The 18,858-nt window shown below is 54.0% G+C and overlaps 1 protein-coding gene and 1 long non-coding RNA gene across 5 annotated transcripts in view; one reads left to right on the forward strand and one right to left on the reverse strand.

Annotated features, from left to right (window-relative positions):
- The window catches only part of PIK3CD (phosphatidylinositol-4,5-bisphosphate 3-kinase catalytic subunit delta), a 54,992-nt gene extending 38,347 nt beyond the window's left edge, over window positions 1-16,645 (reverse strand). For 2 of the 4 annotated variants that reach the window (XM_078452459.2, XM_078452454.2), the window contains exon 1: window positions 16,516-16,645. The gene's annotated coding sequence lies outside the window, so the exon portion shown is untranslated. The remainder of the gene's footprint in view (window positions 1-16,515) is intronic. The other 2 variants (XM_078452455.2, XM_078452458.2) reach the window with 2 other exon arrangements.
- LOC144617307 (uncharacterized) lies at window positions 15,417-18,791 on the forward strand. Its single transcript, XR_013557720.2, has 3 exons — window positions 15,417-15,517; window positions 15,744-15,833; window positions 16,690-18,791. It is a non-coding gene; the product is annotated as an uncharacterized LOC144617307 (long non-coding RNA).
- The last annotated feature ends 67 nt before the right edge of the window (window positions 18,792-18,858 follow it).

Genomic DNA, 18,858 nt, shown 5'->3' on the forward strand with positions numbered 1-18,858 from the left:
CGTCCCCAGGAAGCCCAAGCCAGAAATGGTAGCCGTGTGTAGGCACTCGGGTAACAGTCCCATCTGAGCCCAAGCTTTGAGTCATCTCCAACCAAGCAACTAGACATGAGGGAAGAAACTTCCAGAGGATTCCAGCTCCCAAGCTGTTGGAGTTATTGGTAGCCTTCTGAGAGTCTTCCCCAGCTGACCCTTCCCAGCCATCCTTCTGAGCCCTTCCTGAGCTTCTGACCCACACAATAGGTGAACATAACAAAAGTTACGGCTTTGTACCTCTAAGTTTCGTGTGGTTTCTTAGGCAGCAGCAGATACCTGGAACTTCGAATATCTCCTTAAATACTCAAAACAACCCCATGAGAGAGTTCTCATCATCTCCATGAAGAAACTAAGGTCCAAGACTTCCCCAAAGCTACACAGTAAGCGACAGAACTATGGATCAGACCCGCCTTTAACCACCACCTAAAACTCCTCACTACAACTCATCCTACTCGTTAGGGGATGAGGCCTGGTTTTTTAATGCATGATATCTGCCCAGTTAAACAAGCCCTGATTCTGCCCCTCCGGACGGTCTCATGGGCCATCTGGGAAAAGAAGTTGTCTCTAGCGACTTCTATTCGATGGCATGACCCAGTGCCTTGCCGGGAAGTGTCGGACCCACCGCGATGGGTCTTGCGGACCGTTCTTGACAAGAATGAAAGGAAATCCAAAACCCGGCTCATCGATTTGATGGATATGCATCTAGAATTCACAAGCACCTGGAGAGATCATCTGTAAGAATGATTCTATGGGAAGTGGGTAAATCTGGCCAAGTGCGATGAATAGAATTACATGCTCAATTCCCCGGTTACAAATACAGAGTGGGGAAAGACGGAAGAGGCCTAAACGGAGCGTGGAGCCCAGACAACTCACAGTCGACCCAAGGCTCATCCAGAGGCAGCCCTGTGGGCCCTGCATGAACAAGCCGGCCGGGTGCCAGCCATCACAAAAGGGCCATTCTCCGTATGAAACCACACCCACTTATTTGCCCCTCTTGATATTCACACGTCTTTGCAGCCGTCCCCCATATTACAGCAGCGTGGGTCTATGGGACCAAAAGAATATGGCAGAGTGAGGCGGGTCACCTTCAAGGTTACGTTCACAGAAACTGTGGGGCTTCAGTCTTGTGCTCTTTGTCTCCCTTTGTCTATGAGATAAGCCGGCCGCCATGTGATAAGGACACCCAAGCTGCCCCCCGAAGAAGCCCATATGGGGGGTGGGGATGGAGATACCTGGCCATCAGCAGGAGAGCCACTGAGGCCTGCCAACAGACCAGCTTCAGACACCTTCAGCCCCAGCTGGTTCCAGATTCTGGACCCTACGGAAACTGTGAGATGATAATTAGTGTTTGTTGTTTACGCTGCTAAGTTTTGGGGTGATCTGTCACACAGCAATAGATAACTCCTATACCCCCCGTGGCGGCTGTGTTCCTTGCTGTGTGGCCCAGCACCTGCTCCAGGCTTAGTACAACAGAGGCTCCCTCAACGCTCACGACTGAGTAAACGATCAGTACAAACAACCCCTCTACTGTAACTGTATGAGTCAGACATGTTTCTGAAGAAGAGGCAACAGGCTGAGTGAAAGAAACCGGCCACGAAAGACCACATCCTGTATGATTTCATTTACATGAAATGTCCAGAACAGGCAAGTCCACAGACACAGAAAATAGATCCGTGGTCGCCGAGGGCCAGGGAGACCGGGGAGAAATGGGAGTGGCTGCTAATGGGAGTGAGGAGGCCTCTTTCCGGAGTGATGAAAATGTTCTAGAATCGATTATCGTGACAGTCGCGTAACTCTGGGAATATATGAAGACCACCGTGACGTGCACCTTGAGTGAAATATCGAGATTGTTTTATGGAGAAAGGAGGAGGAGGAAGGAGCTCAGGCAAGGTCACCGGTCCCGAGGAGGGAGCGGCACCCTGGGAGGCCGGCCACCAGCAAGGCTGGAGAAATTTGCATCGGAGGGGTCTCCCCATGCCTGGGGCAGAGACCAGGGTGCTAAGGTCTAAGGGTAGCTGACCGATGCCTCGGTGTCGTGGTGGGGGATGCTCAGGGCCACCACCCCCGCTCCCCCCAACTTGGCAAGAAGACGTTTCCCTGCTGCTCTCACAGGGAGACCGTGCCTGGTCTCAAGCTGCCTGGAGCCCGACATGCCGAGCCCGGACACGGCCCTGCACTCCTGTCCTCCAGAGACGATGCCACCTGTCCGTAGTGCACACTCAGACCACAGAGACCTGTCTACCTGCCCCAGCCAAGGCCCTTCAGGCAGGAGGAGGGCCACAGCACCGCAGGCTGCAACTGTCCCGAAGGCCGGCTGGCCCCATTAAGGAGCTGAACCTACAGGACAGAGTCACCAAATGATCCAGGGAAGTCGATGCCTGCTGAAAGCCCCCACCCCCACCCCCACCCCGAAGGCGCCGAGAATTTAAGACAAAAGAAAGGATTTAAAGACCACAGAGTAAACTTGCACGCAGTACCTAGGAGGTGGTCAAGGCTGAAAACAGAAGCAGCTTCAAAGCAGACTTGGAACGAGTTGTCGGGCAAGCACGTCTCACAGAGACCTCAGGGGTACTTGGAATCTTCTGACCCGCTCTGGCCTTTGACGTTGGTTTTGAAATCAGCATCCCATACTGCAGAGAAGCCAACAGTTGGACCCAAACCGTCCTTTAGTGCACCCTAATGAATCTAGGATGAACTTGGGGAACACCCAGGAGCCCCGTGACCTTATCCTGTAGGAGCCTTTTTCTGGGGGAGAAGTCCATGATCTTTCAGATTTTCAAAAGGATTTAAAATCTGAGAAAGATTAGGAACCCCCGGGTGGTGGGATCTTCTAGGATAGGTAGATGGTGGATTTTTTTTTCTTCCTTTGGCAAATCTGGACTTTACAAACATTTCGTAACTAGCTTGTATTGACTCTGTACGATTAAACAATATATAGGGTCGCCCGGTGGCTCAGTCGGTTAAGCTTCCGATTTCGGCTTAGGTCACCATCTCACAGTTCATGAGTTCGAGCCCCGCGTCGGGCTCTGTGCTGACGGCTCGGAGCCCGGAGCCTGCTTCGGATTCTGTGTCTGCCTCTCTCTCTGCCCCTCCTCCGCTCATGCTCTGTCTCTCTCTCTCTCTCAAAAATGAATAAACATCAAAAAGTTGGAAATATGTATGTACAGTATACACGTATACACACATTTCTAAAACATAGCACATATTAAAAAAACAAACAAACACCCACATGCAATATCCCAGCCTATGATACCCGGAAGACCTCGACTTCCCTAATATCAAGACCCCTAAATAATTAATACCTTTTATTTATTTTTCTTCCAATTTTGTTTCTTTTTTAATTTAAATCTTAGTTAACATAGTGCAATACTGGTTTCAGGAGTAGAATTCAGTGATTCATCACTTACATATGACACTCAGTGTGCATCCCAAGTGTCCTCCTTTTAGCCCATCCCCCCACCAGCACCTTCCAGCGACCCTCAGTTTGTTCTCTGTGTTTAAGAGTCTCTTAGGGTTTGCCTGCCTCCCTGATTTTATTTTTCCTTCCCTTCCCCTGTGTTCATTTGTTTTGTTTCTTAAATTCCACAGATGAATGAAATCATATGATATTTATCTTTCTCTGACTTATTTCACTTAGTGCATAATACACTGTAGCTCTGTCCACATTGTTGCAAATGGCAAGACTTCATTTTTTTGGATCACCGTGTAATATTCCAATTAATATCTTTTAAAACTGGGGCGCCTGGGTGGCTCAGTCAGTTAAGCATCCGACTTCTGCTCGGGTCATGATCTTACAGCTTGTGAGCTCGAGCCCCACACTGAGCTGCCTGCTGTCAGCCCAGAGCCTGCTTCGGATCCTCTGTCACCCTCTCTCTCCACCCCTCTCCTGCTCGTGCTCCCTCCCTCCCTCTCTCAAAAATAAATGAACATTAAAAATATATCTTTGGGGCACCTGGGTAGCTGAGTCGGTTAAGCGTCCAAATTTAGCTCAGGTCATGATCTCATGGCTCGTGAGTTTGAGCCCCGAGTCGGGCTCTGTGCTGACAGCTCAGAGCCTGGAGCCTGCTTTGGATTCTCTTCCCTCTGTCTCTTCCCCTCTCCCACTCTGTCTCTCTCTCTCTCAAAAAGAAATAAACATTAAAATAAATAAATGCATACGTACATAAATCTTTTAAAAGTGCAAATTCCACTTTCCTTTTCTGTCCTGACCCCTAACCTAATCGCCTACACACACACACACACACACACACACACAGACGGTGGCAATGGAGACAGGCTCCCTCCTTGAGGGTCTCAAGCTAAGTGGCAACCTACCCCATTCTCCTGGCATCTGCTCTGCAGCTGGCTGCCTGCCCGGTCACTCAATACTCCGGTTCCCCAGCTGGCCATGGGCTTATGTGCCCGCCTCCTCTCCTGTTCCCACGAGACCCCCAACCTGCAGAGTGTTGAGGACGACACACAGTGCCCCTGAACACCTCCTTCCATCACCCATCATCTGGTCAGTCTCTCCTTGGCAAGTGCCCCCTCCCAGAGCAGGGCTCCGGGCCACTTCTGCCCCTGGGAGCTTCTGGGGTAAGTCTGAACTCTCCAGAACAACAGCCTAGCGTCATTTATCAGGCAGCAGCATCCATCACCGGGCCCCTGCCATCAGCCGGCAACTGTAGGTGCCTTATGTCTGTTCTCTCCTTCCATCGCCCCGCCAAGCCCCTCAGGCAGGCCGTGTGTTTTGTAAAAGAGGCAAGCGGGGCTCAAGCAGCTTACGGCTGCACCGCTAACGAACGGGAGAGGCGGATCTGGATCCGGGTCGACTCGGGCGGCCTCTCTTACTGAGGTGACGCGCCACCTGGATCAGCGCAAGGGAACTGGATTTGGGCCATCGGCGGAAAAGACACCTGAGTCCCGCTGCCCTGTGTCACCCACCAGCTTGAGGACTCTCCCATGGGCTTCCCGCAAAAGGTTCAAGAGCTGGGCGAGGAAGGGATTGAGATTTCAGACGCCAGGCCCGGCTTCTTCGGGACCGAGGGGCAGAATGGGCACCACTGGGCAGATGGGGGCAGGGATGGGTGCAGAAGCTGCATTCTCTTGGCCTCTGTCCCTGCGGAGGACCAGAGCCCAGGATGCCAACTCCACCAGAGACGAAGGACCAGCAAGAATAGGCTGCCTGGAGCCCAGCTAAGTCCTGCGGGCGGAGGGGAAGGGTGAGAATGGGCAGGGAAACCCCTCTGCAGAGCCACTGACTCCCGGAGGCCTGCCCGCCCCCCACTCCTGCCTGGGGTCCAGATCCCCCGGCCCCAACCAAATGCTCCCTCCCAAATGCAGCATTCGGAGACAACACAGTACAGGAGTTAGGAACACACCCTGCCACTTCCTCGCTGGGCGATACCTAAGTAAGTTGCTAAGGCTTTCTGTGACTCAGTTTCCCCATCAATAAAGCAGGGATCACAACAGAACTTATAAGAATAAATTCGTAGGGGCACAAGGGCAGCTCAGTCGGTTAAGCATCGGACTCCAGATTTCGGTTCAGGTCATGATCTCGCGTTTGTGGGATGGGTCCCCGCATGGATGGGGTGGGGGGGGCTCCGTGCTGACAGAAGCCTGCTTGGGATTCTCACTCTCTGCCCCTCCCCTGCTCGCGCATTCTTCCTCTTAAAATAAATTTAAAGACTTAAAAAAAAAGAATAAATGTGTACTTTCAAAGTGCCCACGAACCACCTAGCACAGAGCAGGTACAACAAAAGTGTCACCGTTACCATGAGACAAAGAAATGGCAGGATTAACAACAGGTGGCAATTCTGAGCTGGCTGACGGGGAAACTTGCAAGTTCGAATGCTCGCTGACTGGATCCGCAGAAAAAGAAACTGGTCTGCAGTGCCTCCCTTCTAGAGCCCATGGTGCCCGTTCTCCGAGGGAGGGGCTGGTGGGGTTCAGACGGGAGCTCTAACCCGCCTCTGGCACCTGTTCTGGGATTCCTACGTTCCTTCGTCAGTCTCCACCTCGACCGAGCAGAATCAGGGGCGAATTGGGCTCTCCAGTCCCTCTTTGACGCTTGCCGGCCGATGGCCAGAGCTGACGGTTAGAAGAGAAGAAGTAGGATGAAATAAGGTGTGTACAGATAGAGCTGTTTCTATGACAGTGAAGCAGAACGTTTTAGAAACCCCATGAGGAGCCACTGAAACAAACTCTCCATCTCGTTAGAATGCGCAAGGCAGAGAAAAGTTTGATCAATGATCAAAGTTTACAGGGACCATCCCCTGCAGTGGGTCCCTGCTCAGAATGAAGCCCTTGGCCTTGCATTAGTACATCCATGAACCGACGTGCGTGTATATGTGTTAAATTAAAATGCCCGGGTTCCAAAGGGAGCGTTTTTTTTTTTAAGTTATTTACTTACTTATTTTGAGAGAGACAGAAAGTGAGTGTGAGTGGGGGAGGGGCAGAGAGCGAGGGGGACAGAAGTTCCAAAGCGGGCTCTGCGCTGACAGCAGAGACCCAGATGCGGGGTTCGAACTCACAAACCGTGAGATCATGAGATCATGACCTGAGTCAAAGTCGGATGCTTAACCGACTGAGCCACGCAGGCACCCTTGAAGGGTAGCATTTTTTTTTTTTTTAACGTTTATTTTTGAGACAGAGAGAGACACAGCATGAACGGGGGAGGGGCAGAGAGAGAGAGAAACACAGAATCGGAAGCAGGCTCCAGGCTCTGAGCCATCAGCCCAGAGCCCGACGCGGGGCTCGAACTCGCAGACCGCGAGATCGTGACCTGAGCTGAAGTTGGACGCTTAACTGACTGAGCCACCCAGGCGCCCCGAAGGGTAGCATTTTAAGACTCTCTACAGGAGCCGGAGTTTCAGCTACTCAACCAACGAATCACATAGGAGAAAAAGGACTCCTATTAAACTGTGCATTTCTTGTTGCGATTGCGGCCAATCATCCTTCCCGTCGTGTTGCCCTAACCCGCGCTTTTATTTTTATTTTATTTTATTTTTTTAATTTTTTTTTAACGTTTATTTATTTTTGAGACAGAGAGAGACAGAGCATGAACGGGGGAGGGTCAGAGAGAGGGAGACACAGAATCTGAAACAGGCTCCGGGCTCCGAGCTGTCAGCACAGAGCCCCATGCGGGGCTCGAACTCACGGACCACGAGATCGTGACCTGAGCCGAAGTCGGCCGCTTAACCGACTGAGCCACCCAGGCGCCCCCTAACCCGCGCTTTTAAACTACAGTGGGAGACACTGTCCTGGGAGTAGCGGAGGCCACAGGAGAAACACAAGCGTCTTCCCGGAGCGTCCATCTGAATCAACGTTTAGGGAGAAATATTCCTCATGGTAAAATAAACACGGGCTTATCATGGAATGATAAAATCATGGAATGTAAAATTAACGTTTGCGTTAAAAATAGAACTGGAAGCTTCAAAGCAAGGTCATGGCTGCAGTAGGCTGCACAAGGCCAGGGATACACATCGCATCCCTCTAGCTGGAGAAGCATGGTCCACGAGGGCCAAGGTCATTGCCAGCCACCAGACCGTCTCCCAACCACTTTCCCACAAACCTGCAGCATCAGGGCTCCTGGGATGGCTGCCCCCAGGACCTCACCCACTCCGTAGCCCCCGTCTCGCTGCTGCTGCTGCTGCTCAGAGATGACAGGGCCAGCCAGAGTCCCCTGCCATAGCCAAGGGCATTGGATGGCAGGCCGCTCTCATCCGCTCTCAGTCCAGGTCAGGTGGGCTAGTCCAGGGACCGCTCCTGCAACCCCCCTCCCCGCGGGAAGCAAGAAACGGTCTGGAAAGATCCCCGCTCTTGTGCCCCAAGCTCCTTTAGACCCTAAAGGGTTAGAACAAGCTGGAAAAAACAAACCTTTGGGCTTTGACCCACCTCAGAGGAGCAGGCTGATATCAAAGGACAAAGCCATCCCAACCTTTACCTCTAAAATGGTGGTATTGGGGCACCTGGGTGGCTCAGTGGGTTGGGTCCCACTCTTGACTTTAGGTCATGACTTCAGGTCATGAACTCACAGTTCGTGGGATCGAGCCCTGCATTGCGTTCTGTGCTGATGGCACGGAGCCTGCTTGGGATTCTCTCTGTCCCTCTGTCTCTGTCTCTCTCTCTCTGCCCCTCCCCGACTTCTGGGTGCACTCTCTCTCTCACTCTCAAAATAAATAAACTTTAAAATAAATAAATAAAATGGTGGTATTTATTGCCACGTGCTCTGGGCATTCCATATGGGTCAGTCCCGGGAGGGCCAAATAAGCTAATGGGTGGATTGACTTTACCCCACAAGCAAACCCTAATGATCTGTGACAGAGACGCCGGTCCTTTAAAATCCGTTCCTGCCCATAACGTAGGCTGCGAAGATTCATTCATCTGAAGGCAAAAATGGCAATTTTTCGCGAGCCTGTTACTTGTTACAGGTTTTTCCTTATTTCTAATCTTCATGACAACCCAGTAAAAGAGGTACTTGTTCCCAATTTTCAGGAGAAAACCTGGAGGCTCGGAGACGGAAAGTACCTCGCCAGGTCATCCGTGTGTCCACACCCAAAGCCAGGACCTTGACTGTCAACTCAAGTTCTGACTGTTGACCCTAAGTTCCTTTCTACTCATTCGTGCAACTCTGTGCCCTTGCACTGTGTTGCCCACTGGGAACGTGAAGCCACACATGTCTCAAGAAACTACTGCAGGGGTGCCCGGGGGGGCTCAGTCGGTTGGGCGTCCGACTCTTGATTTCGGCTCAGGTCATGATCTCACAGTTCCTGAGTTCGAGCACCGCATCGGCTCTGTGCTGACGGTGTGAAATCTGCTTGGGAATCTCTCTCTCTGTCCTCCCCCCAAATAAATGAATAAACATAACCCCCCCCCCACATATTTGACGGGCTGCTGCATTTAATTTAAAAAAAAAAAGACCACAATTCATCACTGGTTTCCAATGACAGCAGATGGGCTGTGTCATTCAAACATTCGCGGCATCACACAACGGGGAAGGGAACAAAGATTCAGGACCCAGGGATCCGGCTCTTCAACCCAGAAGCAGAGACTGGGGAGGGGGAAGTTGAGGGTTCTGGGTGTTTTCCCCCTAAAAGAAACTTGTCGAGAAGAGGTTGAGACCCAGATCTCGGTTTCATTAACTTCCTCCTCAGACCCAGGTCAGCAGCAGAGGAAAACGCGTGCATTTAAGCATGCGTAAACTCTGGGTGCCTACCGACATCCGCCCTCATCTGGGGCTACCGGAGGTCCACCTGAGAGGAGAATGACTCCCACCTTCCCCCAGGGGGCTTCAAAAGCGGGCTTCACGCGCAGCAGCCCATACTGGTGCCCAAACCCAGGGGTCCTGTCCTTGAAATGCCTGCCTCGGTTTCCTAAACTGTTCGAAGAAGCACCTGGATGTCAAGAGGGGAACAGCCACCAAGATGAACTCTGGACTCAACCATTAGCGAGGCTTTATGCGCCATTTGCACGCCACGGGGGCTGCAGGACCCCAGGGGAACGGGGTCCTGGAGAAGCAGCCCTGTGGGGGCCTCCTGATTCTGGGCAGCTGGTTGCAGCCCAGGGACTTTAAGTATCCACCTGGCACAGGTTCATCTGCTTGCGTTAGGGAGGCTCACACCCAAATCCAACCGGACAGCCGCGGACACCGTCCACTTGATCAAGAGGACGGCGGTCAGCTCAGCTTCCTTCAAGGACTGTCTACGTTTGTAGCAAAAAACTGATCCTTGGGCTTAACCTAAATGCCTTTGGCGTGAGTGTATACCGTCTCCCCTTGTTGAGACAAGATGAATCTTGAGGGTGAACGAAGAGTTGTTAAATGAGAATAACGCTGAAAGCAGCAACAGCTACTATTCACTGAGTATCGACTATGTGATTCGTAATGTTCATTATCTAATTTGTCTCATTGAATCCTTGAGACATCCTTACAGACAGGCCGTGTTAGCTTCATTTCACAGAGGAGGAAACTGAGGATCAGAGAAGGTAAGTCATCTATTCAAGGTCACACAGCCAGCAAGTGGGGATGCTAAGGTTTTGAATCGGAATCCACCCAATTCCAGAGATCAAGGGTTTATTTAACCGCGGCATTACGCTGCAGCAAACTTCACGCCATACGTACACCTAGAGCCAAAAAGGAAGCTATTTAACCTCATTAGCAATAAGAGAAACACATTACCTAGGAGTAAAACGTTTCTGCCCAGTATTCTTCAACACTAGTGAACGAGTTGTGAAACTTGTATGTATCGCTAGGATAAACGGATCCAGTCTTTCTTGGAAAACCATTTCGCAGCAAGAACCACAAAAACACTCAGTGGCGTTAATAAAATAATTCTTGAATGTGGGAAAAGCCATATACCTGAAAATGTCAATGAGACGGTATTCTGAGAGTCTCGTGTGCGTGTGTGTGTGTGGAGGCATGCGCGTGTGTGTGGCTGGAAGCAACATAAATGTGCCCCAACGGAGGATTCTTGAGAAAATGATGGTGCCCCTCAGGACGCTCACCGCGCCACTGAAAAGGATGGCTTGTTACGAAGCAAAGCGGAAAAATGTTAATGAGCCCACATTAAGTGAAAAAAGCAAACCACAAAAGCACATGCCCAGCTCCTCAAAACCTTAAGCATAGGATTACCAACCATATGATCCAGCAAATTCCACTTCTGGGCACATACCCAAAAGAATTCAAAGCAAGGATCTGAACAGATATCTGTAGATCCACGTTCACAGGCGTCAAAAGACAGAAGCAACCCAGGTATCCAAGGACGGACGAGCGGATAAACACAATGGCATCGACTTACGACGGAGGGTTATTCTGCCTTCAAGAGGAAGTTCCAACACGCGCGGCAACAGGGATGAGCCGCGAGGACATTCTGCTAAGTGAAATGAGCCAGTCACAAAAGGACAAACATCGTATGACTCCACTCACAGAAGGTGCGGAAGGCAGTCACATTCACAGAGACAGAAAGCAGAATGGTGGTTGCCAGATGCAGTGGGGGGTGGGGGGGTGGGGGGTGGCGGAGGGGGGGTGGCGGGGAGAGGGAAGAATGGGGCGTTATTGCTTAATGGGGACACGGTTTCAATTTTGCAAGATGAAAACGCTCTGGAGAAGGCAATCCGGGTTGCACAACGATATGAATGTGCTAAATGCCGCGGAACTGTATATGGTCCAAAGGGTAAGTTTTCTTGTGTCTGTTTTACAGTTGAGGCGTAAAAATTAATATACAGGGGCGCCTGCGTGGCTCAGTCAGTTGAGCATCCGACTCCTCGTTTCAGCTCAGGTCATGATCTCGAGGTTCGTGGGTTCGGGCCCACGCGCTGATGGTGCGGAGCCTGCTTGGGATTCTCTCTCTCCCCCTCTCTCTGCCCCTCCCCTGCTTGTGCACGTGCCCCCCCCCTCTCAAAATCAATAAAAATAAACTTTAAAAAATATATATAAAAAAGCACGTGCTTACTAGGGACAACGATATTAAAAATGCACCCCCCAAGCGGGTAAAGGAACTCGGATCGGCAGTGTCTGTGTTGGGGTTAGTGGGATAAGGATCCTTATGAATCCACCCACCGGCTCCTTCACAGGCATTTGTGTGTTTTGCCGTGTGGCCGTGCGTGCGCCTGGCCCTTCACACGTGACGGCACATGAAATCCTACAGACTGAGGGTCACACCAGCGTGGCCACTGGGGATTCTGAGGCTCAGAAGGGTTAAGTGATTTGCCGAAGGTCACTTAGCAGATAAAAAGAAGTTGAGATTAAGACCCAGTCTGGCTGGCTCCAAAGATAGAATTTTTTCTTCCGCCGCGGCAATCCCTCCACCCGGTCTGTATCCCACCCCACCCCACCATACTTAAGTGACTTTTCAAAGTTTCAATAACAGGGCTATGATCTTGCCTCCCTGTTGATAAGAACATACTTCTCCCGGATTTCACAACCAAAGCAGAGAGTCGCCATGCACGCGTGCTCCCCTCCTGCCCCAGGGAGGGAGGCAGGAGTGTGGCCCTGCCCTCCAGAGACCCGGAAGTCCTGGAGCACTCCCTGTCGCACCCCCTGGTCCTCATCCTTAACCTCCTACAAGCTTCACTGACCGGGATTGGGTGGGGGGGCTCCCAATCCCTTTCGGCCACCACCCCATCCCACAGCCCGGGCCCCTCAGCAGGACCGGCAGACCCAGCAGCAAAACCGAGCCCTGCCCCCACCTCTCCTGGGGGCTGTTCAACAGAGGAAACTCCAAAACGTCTGGGGCTGTGTGGCCCCAGACAGAGGGTGGGGGGAGCCCTGGCCGGGAGGGGCCCTGAGCAGAGAAGGAGCTGTTTTTGAAGAGAAAGAGGGAAGGTCAGGAGGGAGACAGGAGGACTTAGAACTTAGTCAGCTCCTTCAAGCCTGGGAGTTGTCTCTTCTTGTCCCTGGGGAGGGGGCTGCGGTGGGAGCCAGCTCACAAAGCTGGGGGAAAGGGAAGCTGGAGACAGGCGAGGGAGAGGGGAGACTGGGAAGCAGCCGCAGGGGGCCCAGAAGCAGGGACGAGATAACCCTGTCCAGCACCTTCCCAGAAGATCCTGTCCATCTGCAGTGGGCTGAAGGGTGGCCCTAAAAAGATATGTCCGTGTCTCAATGCTCAGAACCTGTGGATTCTTTGGGAAAATCATTATGCAGAGAAAGGGTCTCTGCCGATGTAATTAACTTAAGGATGGGCCCCAAATCCAATGACAAGCATCCTTTAAGAGACAACAGAAAGACACAGACCCAGAGAAGAAGGCCACGTGAAGAGGGCACAGAGAGTGGAGTGAGGTTGCCACCAGCCAAGGACAGTCTGGAGCCACCAGGAGCTGGGAGAGGCCGGAAGGATTCTTCCCTGGGCCCCTGGAGGGAGTAAGGCCTTGGCGACACCTTGCCTCTGAACTTCTGAGCTCCAGAACTGTGAGAAAAGAGATTCCTGCTGCTTTAAGGCACAAAATGTGGGGTAATTTGTTACAGCGGCCACAGGAAACAAATACAGCATCATTCCAGGACATAAATCCAACTTTGCTCCCTTTCTGTCGCTGTTCCTCTCCCCCCCCGCCCCGTGCCCCACTCTTCTGGCATTTTCTCTAAGTGGAAAGCATTTCCCCCAAAGCGAGTGAAACAGAAGCTAACTGAAATACCACTTTAGAAATGCCACACCCATTACTACGATCACTCTCCCTCTTGGCCCAGAAAGTAGGAGGCCTTGGGGAGCACCCATTTCTAGGAGAAGCCCTGACCCTTATCTGAGGGGAAGCTAGGTTATCAGTCCTGGGGAGGGAGGGGGGGTTCTCATGCACACACAGGCCACAGCAGCTGGAGCTTTTGCTGCGCCCGACCTCAGGCCCCGGGGACTGGGCTGGCCCCCAGGGAGCGGAGAGTGGGCCATATTTTGGTACAACCCACAGAAAGTCACAGTGTTTGTCTGCAAGGAAAGAGCGGGGAGGGAGGTTCCCGGGTTTTTAATTTTTTTTTTTTTTCCATCTTGAAACTGGCAGCATTTCTGATATGATTGCGGGGGGATTTCCACCAACCAAATTAAAGAAAATTCAGTTTTAGCATTAGCTGCAAGGAGAGAGGAGTTTTGCAACCCTCGTCATTTATGAAATACTGGCAGTGGCACAGAGAGAATGTCTGCCTCCCTCCCAACGATTCAGGCTCCTGCCATCCTGCAGCTGGTGGTCAATTACCACACGCCTCCGCCATCAGACAGGGTGGTGGTCGATTACTGCATCCCTCCACCATCAGACCGGTGGGCACTCCCTGATCCTCCTGGAGCGCTTCCCCCTGGACCTGCCCGACAACAGCTTTGCCGGAAACGTGTCTGTCCCCCGGGGAGTGGCTGAAAGAGCTTTACTCAGGTCCCACGGTAAGGAAACATTTGGTGAGGCCCCACGCCCCATCACCAGACCCACAGAAGCAGCTGGCTTCTGGGAGGGAGGGAACTGCTCTCTAAACAAAAATGGTTTTGAAAAATAAGCCAGCCAAAGGGGAACTGCTTCATGAGTTACACATTCACTTCTCCCTTTAACTGTGCAGTTGAAGACAAAACAAGGTGAAGCAGGAACTGATCCCACGTTCACATCCCCTTGAACTTTCTGGACACAGCAGCACTGGGAGTACTGGCTAACCAGGCCTGAGGCTGGTCTCCAAGTATGTGCGGATCGTTCGTGTCTTGTAAGCCCCCCACGCACAGGGCTGGTACCCTCCCTGCCTGCCTTGTTCTTAACATAGCCCCTGTGAGGGGGGGATCTCCAGAAATACTTATTAGACACAGTAAAGAAAGGGAAAAGTCCTGCTGGAAGGGGACCATCTCCGTGGCCAGGGGCGCCTCTGGGGCACTTGCCCTAATTCCAGAAGCATCGGTATTTGCAGAGTGGCCAGCACCGTTTCTAAACGTGGGCAGAGGAGGTGGGGGGAGTGGGGCTCAGAAAGAGGCACGCTTGGATGTCTTAGAACGGGCTGCTGTGAACTCGTTTTCAAGAACACGGTTCCCCGCACCCCAGAGGGTCCTCCATTACTTGTAGGACCTCGTCAAATCCCCGAAAGAATCAATCTCTGCGTGTGCAAGACAGTGCTCTCAGGAGGCAGGATGGATGGAATCCTGAAGTCAAGAAATCAATCCACAGCAAGGCGTGGGAATGCTAAAGGGTTGGCAATTTCTGCTCTAGAGAGCAGAAGAGAAAGTTCTAGTCCAATCTCCTCGTGTTTGGCGGCAGCCTCCTTACTTAGCAGACTCTTTACCCCCACTTAGGCCAGTCAAACCCGGCGGCTGACAGCAGCAGAGGCTTTTACAGGGGTTATCAGGGTGGGTACCTTAGAGGCTGCGTCTTTGAAAGGGCACCCCAAGAGTCCCCATCCCTACATCAAGAGAACATTTAGGGAATATTTTCGTTAATCTGCGAGCCACAGCACCTACAGGCGACTAAACACTTCGGTGGTGGAAGGTACTGACTGGGGGTTTGGATCAGCTACTTGGAAATTGCGTGGGTGGGCAAGTTTAACTTTTCTGGGCCTCAGTTTCCTCCACTGGAAAGTGGAGGCGACATCATTCAGGTCCTACGGTTGTTTAACTGAAAACATCTGGAAAAACGATCGGTTCTTTGGGAGGGCTGGAAAGAGTCCCAAGGGTACCATTCACTCCACGGCAATACCAAGGCACTGCCAGGCACTCCAGTGGCGTCCTCTGTCCTGGAAGCCAGCAGTGGGATGAATCGGTTTCAAAGTCCCTTTGGAGCAGGGAACTGTCTCCTCGAAGCCCCTGAAAGAGGACCCCCGCCCCCGGAAGGCACTCCTGCCCCACATACACGCGCGACAGTGTAGGACATCTCAGGGTGGCGCGCAGCGGGGCTTTCTGCGCGAGCCCAGGTGCAGAAGCCCCCCCCCCCCCGACAGTCTGTTGGGGTTCGAGACCCTCCTTCCAGGGGACCGGATCCAAGTGAAAGCCGCTCGGTCATTCGAGAGCTCCAGAGCGCTCCATCCGCAAACTGGGCAGGTGCAAGGGTGCCTCGGGACGACCTGGTACGTGGACCGCCAGCCTGGGCCGCCCCAGGCGCCCCCACCCCAGCCCGGGAAATCGCATCCCCGCCCTCGCCCCCTCCGGGAGAGCACAATTCGGGGTCTCACATCAGTCCTTACTCTCCGGACCCCATCTCCCCACCAGGGCAGAGCATCACCGGCTACGTGCCCCCCCCCCTCACCCCGCATCCTGGTCGCCACGAAAGGTCTCCCTGTTCCCCTCTCCTAGATTTCAAGGGAAGTGCAGAGAAGGAAGCCTAAATAAAAACAGGAAACCCGATTTTAAAAAAGAAGAAGCCTCATTCTGGCTGAATTACGGGTAAGAGTATTAAAAAGAAGTGGGGGGGAAGAAAGAGTCCGGAAATGCAAAGCTGGAGGCGGTTTTGCCGCCGTAACCCGGGCTCAGCCGCAGATCCGGGGGCTGGTCTCCGCCGGCGACTGCAGTAAACACGAGGCAAGCGGCGCCCTAGGCCCGGGGCCCCCAAGCCCGACGGGCGGGGCCGGAGCGGAGGTGGGGGGGCGCCCGGCGGACTCGACTCCGGCTGCTCCCTCCTCCCGGGGACCCCGCTCGTCCGCGCCGGGGAGGGCGCGCAGGACCAGGGCGCCGCGGAGCGTGCCCGCCCCTCTCCCCGCGCCCGGGCCGGGGCACCGGGCCGCACCGCCGGTGGGAGCGCGGCCGGCCGGGACGCCCCCTCGGCCGGCGGGCCAGCGCTCGGGACAGGGCGCACGCGGCTGAGCGCCCGCCGCTCCCGGGAAGTCCCCGTCGGGCTCCGCGGGGCGCGCAGCAGCGGCGCAGGGAAGCTGTGCGCTCCCGGGTCCCGGCGGCCGGCCCGGGTGGGCGGCGCGCCTCGCCGGGCTCGCCGGACGCGGGAGGCGCACCGGTGGTGCGCGCCGGGAGACGCCCGCGAGCAGGTCCCCGGGGCCCCCGACGCCCCCGCAGCCCCCCGGTGCCAGCGCCCTCTCCCCCACCTCCCCAGACGCAGCCGGAGGCGAGCGCTTACCGGTCCCGGCGCGGCCGGCAGGGGCTGGGCGGCTCGGCCCGGCGGCCGCTAGGAGCCAGCGCGCTGGGCGCGAGTGAGCCTCGAGGGAGGGAGGCGGGGCGCGGTGGGGGCGCCCCGCCTGCTGACAGCCCGCACACTCCACTTCCCACTTTGTTTCCTTTTTACTTGCAACAGGAAAAACAACAGGTCCTCCTGCCGCCTGTCTGCACCCCCCGCCCTCCCCCCCTCCCCCAAATCCGCACCCCGTCTGCGGCTGGAGGGGCATCATCCCAGGTGTGTCTGTAAAGCTGCATCTTGCCCGTCTTCCAAACGAGCGTTCTTTTTATACAAAGGAAAACAACTAAATAAAGGTCCTAAAGCCCACGCCTTCACATTCACACACCAAAGAATTTCCACGCTGGCCGGAGGAAGGCTGGAGGGCGGGAGACGGAGGCGGTGGCTGCAGCTCTTGGCACCCGGGGAGCCCCCCCATCCCACCCCGCCCCGCCGCCCGCCGAGAACGCAGTAGCTGGGCGCCAGGGAGGGTACATGAGGCCTGGGAGACGAGACTGGAGCGCAGAGTTCCACGGGCTCGGCCCTGGGGGGAAAGCTGTGGTCTCCTCGCTTGGGGGAGTCAAGACCATGGAGGGGGTGGGGGGGGGGAGTCGCCAGATTACAAAAGTGGCTTAGAAATCCTTCTAGGGCGCGGTGGGGGAAGAGTCAAGTCAATTGCTTACACAAACAATGACTTAAAGGACCCTCCCCCCTCCGGTCTGGGAGCTAAAGCCCCTGTTTGGTCCCCCTGGAGAGATGTGGAAACTGAGGCCTGGAGAGGGGCTGTTTCTACCCAAACGATCCGCCAGCCTCCCAGCGCCAGCGCGGGCCCAGCTCTGGCTGCAGCAAAGTAAGGAGCAGAGCCCTCGGTTTCCAGCCAAGAAAGGGCAAGCGTAGGTTACTGAAGGCTTCCCGTTTTCTGAGGTTTCCAAACACCTGTCCGAGCCCTGCTTTTACTAGTCGGCAATTTAAACAGTTTTGCTCCCTGCTTTCCAGAGGTCGGTGTAAGAAGCCGACGGGTGGGGCCTGCTGTGGATTTGGGGTCTCCTTCTCTCTCTGCCCCCTCCCCTGCTCATGCTCTCTCTCTCTCAAAAATGAATTTGTTTTAATTAAAAAAAAAGAAAAAAGAATTAAAAAAAAGAAGCTTCGCTTTCCTGAAAACCGGGCACATTTCCCTTTAGAGACCACACCGTAGGACTTCTCTCCTTCGGTGCCTGTAGTGCCGGGAGATTCAGGCCGACTGTAACCCCAAGCACAGTCGTCGCTAGATAGACTTGCCTCCCGCCTTCCTCTCTATGGTTTCTGATCTCTCTTTTCTTATTTTATTTTTAACTATTGTCCGGTGCATTTGGAGGAAGCTACTTGACGTTCCCTTTGAACCGTAAACAAAAGAGACCCAGCCATAGTGGGGGATTTATCACAGTCCTAGGAGAAAAGAAGCCTCTTAGCGGCAACTAAGTCCTTGCCTTACTCCTCATGTGACCTCCTGACGGGGAAGTCCTTTGGCCTCATTTTATGGAAGGGAAAAGAGGTCTCAGTTATTAAAGGGGTGCTGGTCAGCGGGGAGCAGGCTCGGGCAGACAGAGGTGCCCTGCAAGCCAGAGGAACACACGGAACTCTTGGGGCCTGCTTCTTTCTACCTCCTTTCCTGCAGAACTTCCCCCCTCCAGAGCCTTCCAGCCTCCGCGGCCTCTCACGGATGCAGTAAAAGCATCGCTGTGCGACCTCGAGTGGCTTCACCGCTGACACCCACACATGCCCACAAGCAGGGTTATCTCAGGGCAGCCAGAGCCAAGCTGAGAACCCCGGGTGCAGGGGTGCAAGGATGGGGAGCCCACTTCCTCAGCCCCTCCGCAAAGGGCTCCGGGCATCTGCCTCCCTGCCCCATCCTGCCCGCTTGGCTGCGGCTCCTTTCCTTCCAAGCAGGGCAGACGTTATCCAGCTCGAACCCTTGCCGTTTTGCCTTGGAGAAACGTGTGGGGGAAGCTTCTCAGAGTACCTGTCCTGGAGCCAGACTCAGCCGTGGAGCTGTGTGACCTCAGGCAAGTGATTTACCTTTTCTGTGCCTCCAGTTCCTCATCTGAAACACAGGGATGCCGATCTTGGCTTTCAGCATTTAGACCTGTTCGGAGAATCGCCTGAGGTACTACATGTAAAGTGCTTCCAACAGTACTGAGCACAGTGAACCAGCCCCACCCCCCGCCCCCCAAAACGTTACTGAGCTATCCTAGAACACAGTCTCTGTGCTTGGCTCTCCAACAGTATTTCCCCATAGCAGCCGCAGGTTGTGACCTATTAACACATTCGTGT

Source organism: Panthera onca, chromosome C1 (assembly GCF_046562875.1).
Source record: "Panthera onca isolate mPanOnc1 chromosome C1, mPanOnc1 haplotype 2, whole genome shotgun sequence".
Taxonomy (NCBI): Eukaryota; Metazoa; Chordata; class Mammalia; order Carnivora; family Felidae; genus Panthera; species Panthera onca.